Source organism: Nicotiana tabacum, chromosome 19 (genome assembly GCF_000715075.1).
Source record: "Nicotiana tabacum cultivar K326 chromosome 19, ASM71507v2, whole genome shotgun sequence".
Classification (NCBI taxonomy): domain Eukaryota; kingdom Viridiplantae; phylum Streptophyta; class Magnoliopsida; order Solanales; family Solanaceae; genus Nicotiana; species Nicotiana tabacum.
In genome coordinates, this window is record NC_134098.1 from 81,486,518 (window position 1) to 81,500,080 (window position 13,563).

The 13,563-nt window shown below is 35.4% G+C and overlaps 1 long non-coding RNA gene across 1 annotated transcript; it reads right to left on the minus strand.

The window, feature by feature from the left end:
- Positions 1 to 1,520: 1,520 nt before the first annotated feature.
- Positions 1,521 to 11,176, minus strand: LOC142173248 (uncharacterized). The gene is made up of 4 exons (XR_012702829.1): positions 3,199 to 11,176; positions 3,052 to 3,112; positions 2,304 to 2,351; positions 1,521 to 1,840 (listed from the first exon to the last, which is right to left on the minus strand). It is a non-coding gene; the product is annotated as an uncharacterized LOC142173248 (long non-coding RNA).
- Positions 11,177 to 13,563: the final 2,387 nt, after the last annotated feature.

The following is a 13,563-nucleotide window of genomic DNA, read 5'->3' on the forward strand; positions in this document are numbered from 1 at the left end:
TGTAAGTTTAAGCAAAATTATTTCCAAATTTAGAAAGAGGTTATTCTTTTTGAAACGGACCAAAAAGAAAATAAGTTCACATAAACTGGAACAGAGGTAGTATTTCTTTTGAGATCAAATGTCTCTTATTATGAATAATAGTTGCCTCTAAATTTTATATTTATTAATAACAAATGATATTGTTTACAATAATTAAAATTATTTGTGGACAAATATAAATCAAGGACATGCTAGAAGAGTTATGTTACATATTCTTTTTCTCTATAAAATGAAGGTTAATTAACTTCTCCCTATGTGACACTTTTAATCCTTTTTTGTTTTTTATGTATTTTTTTGTATATTTGATATACATTTTGCATATGTCTTTTATAATATTTTAATCATAAATTTTTATATAAGCTTTTAATTTTTCTGTATCAACTAAATTTATAAAGTTACATACCTTACCGCGCGAAGCGCGGGCAACTTAACTAGTGATTTATAAGGAAAAGGATCTTACGAATTGTTATGCTTTAAAGTTAAGTGTGGTGGGAAGATGATATATAGGATTTATAGCTCTTTCGAGTTTGCCAGAGTTATTTCATTTAGATAAATAAAGACCTTTTCTGTTTTGTATTAGCTTTCGGATTAAATAAAGGGGAAAAATATTAAATATCAAATCACAACACTTATACTATTATACGATCTAAATGTTATTTCCTTGATACTACTAAATATCCGCCTTATTATAATTGATCTGCATCACTAACTGAACATTACATTTATAATAATCAATAAGAGAACCATGTATTCTTGCTTTTGCAAGATACATAAACAGACTGCATGTCAGAGTTTACTGATTAAGGCGTTTCAAAGATAGCAGGTTGATCAGTAAAGTGATCTAAGATCTTACTAACAATAGCAATGTTTTGACCCTCTAATTAACAGAAAGGAAAATATCCATTCTTCTTCAATCCTTGAATTAGATATCAGGTATCCAAAGTAAATTAACACTTCACTTAATAGAGAAAAACGCATTGCTCTTCCTTTATAAACGATTTCTTGTTAGCTAGGCGTAATTCGCCAAGAATAAGCAAATCCACTAAAGCATTGGGAAATATTTTTTGCACTTCAAATGCAGTACTTTATTATCTGACAGCCTTGTGTATGCTCATATCAAGAACAAAGGTAAAACGTTAAACTAAATGGTTAGTCTACTGAGCAACAGTCATTTCATCTTTTTATTTTACATCAATTCTGCATCCCAGATTTCTTTTGCAGTTTACAGCATAAACAATTACCAATTATCTAATTATCTCAGCTTGGAGGAGCACGTCCACTTGAGAGACAATATTCTACGAGGCTGAAAGTTGCTAGTTCTTACCACTAAACTTATTTGTTCAACTAAATTGACGTCCCAACTATTTTCAGAGTAACTTGATTCTGAGAAATGATTAAAATGAGAAACTAAATTTTCAATATGGAGATGTTTTGGGATTTAAATAGAGTATTTACTGTCACTTTGAGAGACAAAGCATGGGAATCCAGAAATACACTATTAAAAACTCTAAAGGAATAACTCAGGCATTGAAGTTACACATAGTACTTGCATATTATGAAAATAGAAATTGTCTCAAAGTGTGCATTACATGAACTCTTTGAATCAAGATAATACTCAAGACAATTAAAACCTTATTGCTAAGGTATTTATTCGTATGAACACGCACGAACAAATTAACACTCAAGAAACTAAAATGGTAAAGAGAGCTTACTGATTAAGGCATTTCAAAGACAATAGGCCGATCAGTAGTTAGAGCAACATAGAAGACTGGCAACTCAGATGGCCGAAGAAGACATTGTCCTGTCAAAGAAGCATTGCTCAAACTTGCAGTAAAGCAGTTATTATTCTTGAAAGAGATGCAAGTGAAGAATAAGGTCAAGAGGTAATTGTGATTAATTACCTTTGTTTCATGCCTACGGTCAAGGGGACATAGTGGTCACTGTTATAAATTGGCATGTGATGGAGTCAATTAGGATTTTTAGAAAACTACCACACTTACACATGTTGCTAAAATTTCTATGTATGATTTAGTTGGTTATTTCTATTTTGTGCATAAATGCGTAAGAGTTGGCACGAGAACAGACTATACAAACTACAGACTATACAAACTATCTCTGGGGAGGTTTTCTTCTATTTCTTTGAAAGGACAATCCTCAAATCACATCTCATGCAACCAAGATAACAATCTGGAACCAAAAATACTTGAAAGAAATTTGTGGAACCTTTAGGTGATAACACTAAATAAGTTGTAGTATTTAATTACCTTTGTTCCATGAAAGACAAAACTGATTGCAAAATGGAGTTGGTTAACCTGCAAATATTTTCACGTACAAAAAAAGAATAAAAGGCAGTAAGTTGGACCACGAAAAAGAAAATAACAGTTAAAATCTTGATTGAATAGCCTAATCTCTGTGTTTTGAGTTTTATATATTCGTCTACATAATATTGTTGGAATAATCTTTCAGAATGTAAAGTTCCATTTTCTTCATCATCTCTAATTTGAAGTTTGTTGCAGTAATATTCTCGGCAGGAAACATTAATTTTTTCTTTCTTTCTTTTTGCAAGATTTCTTGTTCGATGTTAAGAAGTCCATCAATTGAACACATGTTAGTTACACTTGGAAGTTACTCATGTTTGCAGGAAGCACGAGGCCTAGGAGAGCCAGATTTTTGTTGAACCTTTTGGATGCCACAATGCCATCCATTTTCGCCGTAGGAAAACAACAAAGGATATTGTAATGGGTCGTAGCAGTCAAAGTAATAGTGAACCAGTTGGTTATTGTTACTATGTGTATAGATACGAATATGAGGTGTGGATATAGAACATTCTAATTCTTCGTCAACCCATATAGCAAAGACTTCTGAGACGCTAGGTAAATTATAAGTTCGTTGGTCCAAGGTAGAATCACATTTAAGTACGATGTAGAAGTTAGATAAATTTGGAATGTCTGTCAAAGATTTCAGAAACATAGAGTATGGATTAATTTTTAGAATGCTCAAGCAATAACTGACCTGTCAAGTTTTTCTGAAAAGGCCGTCTTGTTATATCACCTTCATTGTCATAAAAATAAAGCTGCAAATTTTTGGCTTTGTTATCTCTGGGGTTGAGGTTATTTATAAAATGGTACATTTATCCTTGAGATCTAAATGTATAGATACCTTGAGTTCTTTTTGCTAATTCTTTATCGTACTTTACTCCATGCGAAGTAAATGTGAACATGTTGTTGTATGTTCTAATATAAGTACGGAAATGATTTGATTCATCGTTGACGCCAAAGTAAAGGCTTTTTAACTCAGGATGCAGGCAGTGCCAAACTAATTTTACTGAACCATTACTACAACAAAAGCTAGGAGTTTCATATTGAAATCTTCTGGCTCCGCAGAATTTGCAATTCGGAACCCCTTTTAGAGCGGAAGGACAACAGGGTAGATGGCTAATATTCCAGCAACCCTCCTGTGTTGAGGTGCGGCCTGCAACATTTTATGTGTAGTAAGAGTTAAGCCTAAATGGATAACATAAATAATATTGATGTGAACGTGATAGGAGTAAGTTAAATGTTCAGTATATCTTCATGATGTTGAGCCTACAATATACAGGCAGTACCTCAAAATATATTAACTATCTAAGTATAGCCTGAAGTTGATGGAATATTGGAGTTCAATTCAACCAACCATTTCGGGAAGAAGAAGGTATGTCTCTGAGGAAGGTAGCAGATTGTCCTGGAATCATTCTTTGAGATTCGGAAGAAGAATGAGTTTGATCAGAGTTTGATCAGAAGGGTTGGCAGCAGAACTTTCAGAGAGACATCGCTTTCTCGCAGCATATTCATGTTGGGAAATGTGTCAGGCTAATAGAAGGGAAAAATATTTGAAAGAGAAAAACAATAAATGAAATAAGACAAGACAAGACAAGATTTACGTGGTTCGTCAATTTTGCCTACTCCACTACTCCACGGCCACACAAAAAATAGCTATTTATTAATTGAAGAGAAAAAAAAAAGTTGAGGGATGATTTGCAAATGAAAATGCATACCCCTTGTATAGGCATTTGAATGCCCTGCCGAGGTAAGCGCTTACATCATAGGAATGTCGATGTAAGCGCTTACATCATACGAATGCCGATGTAAGCGCATACATCATAAGAATATGATGTAAGCGCACTTTTCTTTCTTTCACATACAACAATAAGTTTGCTACTATCAATCTCCCCCTCAAACCTATGTTACATCAAGAAAGAAATTAAAATAAAGATTTGCTATTCTTTGGTGGCGCTTTCACGATATCAGTCTTGAAGGCTAACTGAGGCATTGCACATCCTCAATTTTTCAACACCGACAACTTTGGTCAACATGTCTGACGGGTTCTTTGATCCTGGTATCTTCTACAGGGAAAGAGTTTCTTCACTTATCAACTCTCTGATATGATGATACCTCAACTGGATATGCTTCGATCTTGCATGAAACACTGGATTCTTGGCAAGATGAATTACACTCTGGCTATCGCTGAAAAGATCACAATTGTCCTGCTCTTTACTTAGCTCTTTAAGAAAATTCTTGAGTCAAATCATCTCTTTTCCAGCTTGTGAGATTGCCATGTACTCTGCTTCAGTGGTAGATAGAGTAACACTTTTATGAAGTCTGGACATCCAGCTAATAATAGTACATCCCAAGGTGAACACGTAGCCTGTGATACTTTTTCTACTATCCAGATCGCCACCTAAATTTGCATCAGCAAAACCTTGTAAGATAATATTGCTTTTTTTAAAACAAAGTGCCATACCTGAGGTGCCTTTGAGATATCGCAATATCCATTTTACACCTTCCCAGTGCTCATTTTCTGGATTTGACATATATCTACTGACAACTCCAACTGCATGGGCTATGTCAGGTCTAGTACAAACCATAGTATACATCAAACTTCCTACTTCTGAAGCATATGGAACTTTGGACATGTACTTCCTTTCTTCATTTGTCTTAGGTAATTGGTCCTTCGACAGATTAAGATGGCTTCCGAGTGAGTGCTTCTGGTCTTTGCATCATGAAGACTGAACCTGCTTAGTACCTTCTGTATGTACTTTTCTTGAGACAATTTTAAGGTTCCTTCAGACCTGTTTCTGCTGATCCTCATCCGAAGCATTTGCTTAGCTGGTCCTAAGTTTTTCACTTCAAACTCCTCCGCCAGTTGTTGCTTAACCCTGTTGATCTCATTTATGCTAGATCCTGCAATTAGCATATCATCAACGTACAACAGTAAAATAATATATGATTTATCAAGATTTTTTATATAACAGCAATGACCCATCTCACATCGTGTCCATCAAATTTCTTGTACCATTGTCGGGGTGCTTATTTCAGATCATACAAACTCTTCTGCAACTTACACACAAGGTTTTCTTTACCAAAAACTTGAAAACCTTCAGATTGTTTCATGTAGATGTCTTCTTCAAGGTCACCATGCAAGAAAACGGTTTTAACATCTAGCTTCTCCAGATGTAAATTTTCTGCAGCTACGATACCATGATAGTAGTTAATTTGACTACAGGAGAGAAGATCTCGGTGTAGTCAATCCCTTCCTTCTGCTGAAAGCCTTTTACTACTAATCGTGCTTTATATCTCTTCTTACCATCATGCTCCTCCTTGACCTTGTACACCCACTTGTTTTGCAATGCCTTCTTTCCTTTTGGTAACTCTGTAAGTGTCCATGTTTTATTCTTTTGAAGAGAATTTATCTCTTCTTTCATGGCTAGCTTCCACTTATCAGAGCTTATCACCTGCATTGCTTCAACAAAATGCTTTGCTTATCCAGCATCAGTCAGAAGTAAATAGTGGAGAGAGAGAGAGAGAGAGAGAGTTAACCTATCTGGAGCATTCGTGACTCTTTTAGATCTCCTTAATGTAGGTTCAGGATTAATTGATCCCGAATTTGATTCAAGTCCTGACTCCAGATCTGGTTCTCCATCTGATTCTATCTCTGTTTCTGGTTCTGATCCAGATTCGGCTTCTGGTTCGGCATCTTTAATTTCAGATCCAGTTGTAGTTTCTCTAGCCACTTCATTTTCTGAGATTTATTCTAATTCAACTGTTTTAGATGTCTGTCTATTGGTGCTGGTTGGTTCTACTTCAAGCTTGTCTTTGTACATCACATTTTCATTAAATGTGACATTCATGTGTCTTAGGATCTTTCTATTCTGATCATCCCAAGATCGATAACCAAAATTATCATCACCATAGCCAATAAGGAAATATTTCTTGGCCTTAGGATCAAGCTTATCTCTATCATTAGAGTTTACATGCACATAAGCAACACAACCAAAAAATTTCAAATGTGAAAGAGTTACCTCCTTTTCTGTCCATACCTCTTCGGGAATTTCAAAATCCAGCGGTACATAGGGTCCCCTATTTATGAGGTAAGTTGTCGTGTTAATAGCCTCGGCCCAAAAATACTTCAGCAATCCAGACTGTATTCTCATACTTCTGGCTCGTTCATTTCGGGCTTTGTTCATCCTCTCAGCAACACCATTTTGTTCCGGTATTTCAGGAACTGTCTTGATCATTCTAATCCCATTATTAGAGCAGAATGCTTTAAACTCTTGACTATCATAATCTCGTCCATTGTCAAACTTCAGACATTTTAACTTTAGACTAGTATGATTTTCAACTTTAGTTTTCTATCTTTTAAATGTAACAAACACATCAGATTTATTTTTCAGAAAATAAACCCATACCTTTCTTGTGGAATCATCAATGAAGGTGACATAATAGCGTGAGCCTCCCAGAGAAGTTACAGGAGTTGTCCCCACATATCTGTATGCACTAGTTCCAGCTTCTCTTTCTTTGGCGTTCGCCTTTGAGAAACTAACTCTCTTTTGTTTCCCGTAAATGCAATCTTCACACAAACCTAATTCAACATGCTTTAGGTTTGGCAACTTTTCTTTGGATGCCAACAACTTCATTCCCTTTTCACTCATATGCCCGAGTCTCCGGTGCCACAATATTGTATCACGACCATGATCAACTGTTGCTATAGTATCTCGCTGTATTGCAATTGCATACAGTGTTCCCTTCTTGAAGCCTCGTGTCACAATCAAATTTCCTTTGGTTATCTTCCACGATCCGTTACCGAATGTTGTTGTATATCCTTCACTGTCAATCTGACCCATAGATATCAGATTTTTCTTGAGGCCAGGAACATGTCGGACATTTTGTAATTTCCATAGCGTGCCTTATGAAGTCTTTATATGAACTTCACCTTTTCCGACAATGTCTAGAGGTTCGCCGTATTCTAGATAAACTTTCTCAAATTTTCCAGCAATATAATTATGCAATAAATCTTTGCACGATGTAGAGTGAAAGGATGCACCTGAGTCGAGAATCCAAGATTCGACTGGACTGTCTGCACAACAAATTAGTGCATCACCGACTTGTTCAGCAATTGCATTTGCTGAATTATCATCCTTGTATTGATCGTTCTTCTTCTTCTTTGTCTCTCTACACTGACTACTGTAGTGGCCCTTTTTATCGCAATTTCAACACATAATGTCTTTGCGATTTTTGAATTGCCTTCTTCTCCTTGACTTTGATCTGCCACGACCATGACTTTGTCCTCTTTGGCTATTTCTCCCCCTGCTTTCGGTATTCAAAGCAGATCATGGGGAATCACTTGATTCTCTCGGCGAATATCTTCGCTTAGAACCAAGTCTCTAATATCATCCAATTTGAGTTTGGTACTTCCCGATGAACTGCTAACTGCAGTTACTGTTGCAGACCAACTCTCCGGTAGAGATGATAGTAGAATCAATGCCCTGACTTCGTCATCGAATGTTATATTGACATAAATCAACTGAGTTAATATTACATTAAACTCATTGATATGTTCCGTGACAGATCCATCTTCTGTCATCTTTAAGTTGAACAATCGACGCATCAAATAGACTTTATTTGAAGCAAATGGCTTCTCGTACATATTTGATAACGCCTTCATCAGGTCGGTCTTCTCGTTAATGATGTTAAATGCCACATTTCGTGTTAGCGTCAAACGAATCACACCAAGAGTTTGGCGATCTAATAGATCCTAATCCGCTTTGGCCATAGTCTCTGGTTTTACCTCGGTCAGAGGTAAGTGTAATTTTTTCTGGTACAAATAATCCTCTATTTGCATTTTCCAAAATTCAAAATCTTTGCCATTGAACTTGTCAATCTTAACCTTCCCTTCTTCCGATGCCATTTTTCACAAAACATTTATGTGAATAGTGCTTGTGAATAGTAACGATGATCAATAGTGTCGCACTATTCTTGTGAATAGTACCTGCACCAGTACCATACTTTTCTACCAGTATTACACTGTCTGTGCTATGATACCAGTTGTTGGGAAACGTGTCAGGCTAATAGAAGGAAAAAATATTTAAAAGAGAAAAATAATAAATTGCACAAGACAAAATTTACGTGGTTCGGCAATTTTGTCTACTACACGGCCACACAAAGAATAGCTCTTTATTAATTGAAGAGAGAAAGAAGAAGTTGATGGATGAATTGCAAATAAAAATGTATACCCCTTTTATAGGTATTTGAATGCCCTACCGAGGTAAGTGCTTACATCATAGGATTGCTGAGGTAAGCGCTTACATCATACGAATGCCGAGGTAAGCGCTTACATCATACGAATGCCGATGTAAGCGCATACATCATAAGAATGTCGATGTAAGCGCTTATATCATAAGTTCATCTCTTTTTGATTTTTCTTTCTTTTGTTTTGTCTATTTTTTTTTCTTTCACATACAACAACAAGTTTGCTACTATCAATTATGTCCGACGTCGCTCTAGAAGTGCTGCCTTTTTTTCTCTGTATGCGATACGTCGCTTAAGGTTTCTTTCACTATTTTCTGCACGAAGATATGGATGGCCCGTCGTATGCTCAATTTGGTCTTCATCCATCTTTCTTTTGTTAGAAGACATCTGACTTGCGATTTTTTGTTAAAATCGAAATTTTGTAGCAAACATTTAATTTTTTCCTATAGGTACAGATGTCTATACATTATAACACCAAACATAAGGTAGAAGCAAGTTGCATTGTAACTAAACAGATAACATTATAGGTCAGAAGTTGCGAAAATTACCTGGTGTAGCAGTATTGTTTTCATTTCCCCCTAGAGCAAATTTCACTCTGAAGAGCCTTTGAAATTAGAATTGCGTAACCATTAATTCTAGCTGAACGGAGGAAAATATGTGCGATAATTTGCAGGAAAAATTACATATATCAAGTACACTTTAGATGAAGTACCTACAAATATGTTTTCAGCGAATGCTGGTTCGTTATTTAAGCATACTTTCGTTTTCTCACGAAAGCGAGGTTCGACGTGTGACAACTCTTTTAAATGGGTGATAAAAGATAAGAGTCGTCATCTAACGATTTTTAAGGTGCATTAGGGCACATATTTACAGATAACTCTGTTTTAACTAGTCCGTGCTACCAGAGATCTGGTAAGGGTTCAAGTTACCTCGAAAAGAAAGTGTTAGGCACTCTCCGAGGTTCACAAATATGGTTCCCGTCCGAATTTTAAACTAAGTGGGATTATTACATAATTAAACTAAAGTAAGAGTTATTATTCTATGTAAACTAAGCGATTAAACATGCGAGTTAATATTGTTCCAAGTGAATTAAATGATTAACACATGCGAAGCTCTAAGTGGTTTGAGAAAGAAGAAAAAAAGGTAGTAAAGCAATAAATAAAGTTTTTGAAGAAGATATTTGCATGAGAAAAGATTAAAAAAAAAAACAAATTGTATCAAAGTAAAGTAAACTAGCACACATACAAGGAATGAAAGTTGCCACGATAGAAGACTGACCTGAGTCAAGGAATGAAAGTAGTCTCGAAATGATAGCATGTAAAAGTTAATTAAACTAAAATAGGCGTTGAATAACATGTAAATACAAAGCGAAACTAAATTAATAAAGTGAATATACGTTGTAAAATGCTTGAGCATGAAACATCATTGTCCAACATTTGATGAGCTTTGATAAACGACAATTTGAAATTAGTTGCTTAAATATTCATAAACAGTAGAAGTGAAGAAAATACAAACAGAATAATAAAAATGTCTTTCGCAAGAGATAAATAAAATAAAGCAGATAATATCTTTTAGCATGAAATATTAGTAAAAATAATATTTTGGCCTTGCGAACTAGTGACTCCTCAAAGAAGTAAATTGGAAGAAAGGGTGAACAAAATTGGGTGTAAACACATACAACACGGAAAAGTAGCGAATAAAGGAACTTTACCGCAAGAAACAAAAGAAGTAGATTAAAGTATAAAGGAAATAACAGCGAACTGAGGAAGTTTTGCTTCAATTTATTATCACATCAATCAAGAAAAGTAGATTAAATATACAACATATATCTCCAGTCCCCTGAAAACACAACAGGTTCATGCATGCATGACTAAATTTAATAATCCCAAAATCTGTAATTTATTCAATTAGCGAAATTAGGGAAGAGTAATTAGTGGAATGAAATCTGAGGGCAAGTGAAGTCACCTAAACACAATGGAATGAAAATTAGAATTAATATGTTTAGCAAAAATATCAATTGAGCTTCATCTTCGAAAACCAACAGACATTCAGCATAAAAAACGAAAATAGCGAAATACTATTCACTGCAGTCGCAACCTCATCAGATATAGGAAAATACAATTTTGAGGAAAAAAGGAAACCCAACCGTAGAATTATTGACATGCATGTAAGCAATCAACATTAAACTTCCCAAAAGTTGGAGGTGTCCTAAATTTCATTCACAAACAGTAGATAGGAAGACCAAATTTACATGCAGCAACCACTATAAATTAACTTTCACTATTCATCCCAAGACATAGCTAACACATGCAACACATAGAACAACTCAAAATAAGGGAAGACTAAATCCTAAAATAAGAAGACGAAAACTGCAAAACAAAAAGCATAAGAAAAGGCATAATAAAGAGAAAAACGAAGAACAACCCTGCAAAAATTGAAATAGACAGATGGCTGGGAAAAATTAAAGGGAACGCCACATTATTCTAACAAATTATGGATAAAAGAAAGACGAGGAAGAAGAAGAAAAATTTAAGCCAAGAATCGGAAGTAGAAGGAGATCTAAGCAGTTTGGAAGGAAACCATAGAGGAAAAGTCCCGGGACAATTAAAAAATGAAAAGCCTAAATACGATTGATGGTAGCCCGTTTGGAGCCGAAAAAATCAGTTTATTTTGATAAGTGTTTTTTTTTTCAAAAGTACTTTTGATGAGAAGCAGTTTGTGTTTGACTAATTAATTAAAAAATACTTCTAAACAGCAATTAGTGTTTGACCAAGTTTTTAAAAATTGCTTATGAGTGTATTTTTCTCAAAAGTGCTTCTTAAAAAAGTACTTCTGGGAAAAAGGTACTTTTTTCTGCTTCTCCAAAACTGCTTCTGTTTCTCCTCAGAAGCACTTTCTTTTCTCCTAAAAGCTTGGTCAAACACTTAAAATTTGAAAAAAATATTTTTTTTTTTTTGAACTTGAAGAAACTTGGCCTAACAGGTTAAAAGTAAGTGGAGAAGCCGTATATGAAAAATTACGCGTGGGGAACAAAAGGACCCATGTGGTCCTCCTTCAGTGGGTGTTTGAATATAATGATCCAAGTTCTACAAATATCATTGCAGTAATTTACAAAAATATCTTTAGTAGTACCACAAACTTTCACTTATTATATATTGTAATGTAATTTCCATGATTAATTGTTTCATTCTGATTCTTTTCAACCAAAAAGAAAACTTTACCGAGTAATTCTTAATACTAAAATCACACCGAGGCTTACAGTCTAGTAGAGTCTCTCACACAAATATAAAAGAAGCACTACTATTAGGATTTGCAAAATTTTGCCATTAAATACCAAAAAAAATTGCAAAAGATCCAGACTCCAATATAATCAAAACTCCAGAAGTTATAAATCCATCCCAATTACAGATTAGATTTTACTTTGTTTTCTACAAGATTAGATTTTGCATATACCTCTATATTACTACTATCATATAACCTTAACCAAAGGATAAAGAGGATTTATGTAAAAAGGGGGAACAGGAACGTAAACAACAAATAATTTACTTGCATTTAACAATTTTGCAACCTTCAGTTTTTTCAACAAAGCGGCGGCACTGAGGGCACCTTTTCCACTTATTAAGCTTGGCAAGCACACCAAAAGTGACGTCGTTTCTATCCCTTAATCCCGACTCTCTTCACACTAATATCCAGCGTGCCATGGAAGTTTGCACTGAAAGCAAAAAAACCTTTTGCAATTTGGACACTGTGATCGCTTCGCATTCCCTCCACACTCATCCAAAATCAAAGACGAACAATTCCAATTCGGATAGTAACTCTGATCCAACCCTAAAACAACGGACTCACACAATACATCCCATCATTTAACAAACAACTGTGGACCCACGAGATTCTGACAAGAGATTGTGATGCGTATCACAACAAAGGAATGGTACCTTATGCTTGCGGAGTTGCACCTAGCCATTGGAATCAGTTTGTAAAAAGGGAGAAGTCTAGTTTTGTCATTAACACTTAAGTCCTAATATTTTTATTTTACAAGTTTTTAGTATTACAATCAAGTTCCTGGACATTTAGTTGTCGAGCAGATTCTATCCTCTACAAATACAGTTAATGGCAGGACAGCTGGGCAGAGGAACTCGTACTATTCTTTGCTCAGCACTTTTATCCTTTTACAACTTTCATCACCTATATCTATTGTAATAGTTGATAGGGTTTATCATGAATAAAAACTTCTTAGTTTAATTTAGCTTAGTTTAGCTAGTTTCCTTCTTCTCGCCAAATATTGCACTGTTCCATTATAGTCGCATCATTTGGTATCAGAGCATTGCTCTTGGACTGTGAGTAATGGCTTCTGATATAAAAAACTTGCCCGATGTTGTTGAAAGGCTTTCGATGGAAATAGCAAACATCATGATGCGAAAAAATCCGATGGAAAAGAATCGAGATAAGGCCCTTAACGAGCTGAGAGAAACAGTATAAGCTTCACAAAGGCAGCAGGATAAGGGTAAGAGCTAATCTGAGCAATATCTAGGTGTTGAGCTTTATTCACCAACAGTTGGACCCTTTGGAGGAAATGGAACGCAGGTTATTGAAAGCTCTTCTAATCCACCTTCTAATCAACCATTGAACCATCCTGGAGTTACTGGACCTGGAATGGTACCGTCTCCATCAGTAGGTGTTGGGGCCAATCTCGGAGGCACACGAACTCAACAAAATCAGCCTATGCGAGCACTAGGAGGATATAATTGATCTGTTGTCAAAGGAGATTCTCATGGTGTTACACACGCAAGCACTCTATCCAGATTAGGGAAATTATAGTTTCCTCATTTTGATGGTAAAGATCTCAGATCTTGGCTTTATAAGATTGAGCAATTTTTCTCTCTAGAAGAAATTCATCATGTTCTGAAAATTAAGGTGGTTTCCATTCATTTAGAGGGAGTTGCTATAGAATGGCACCAAG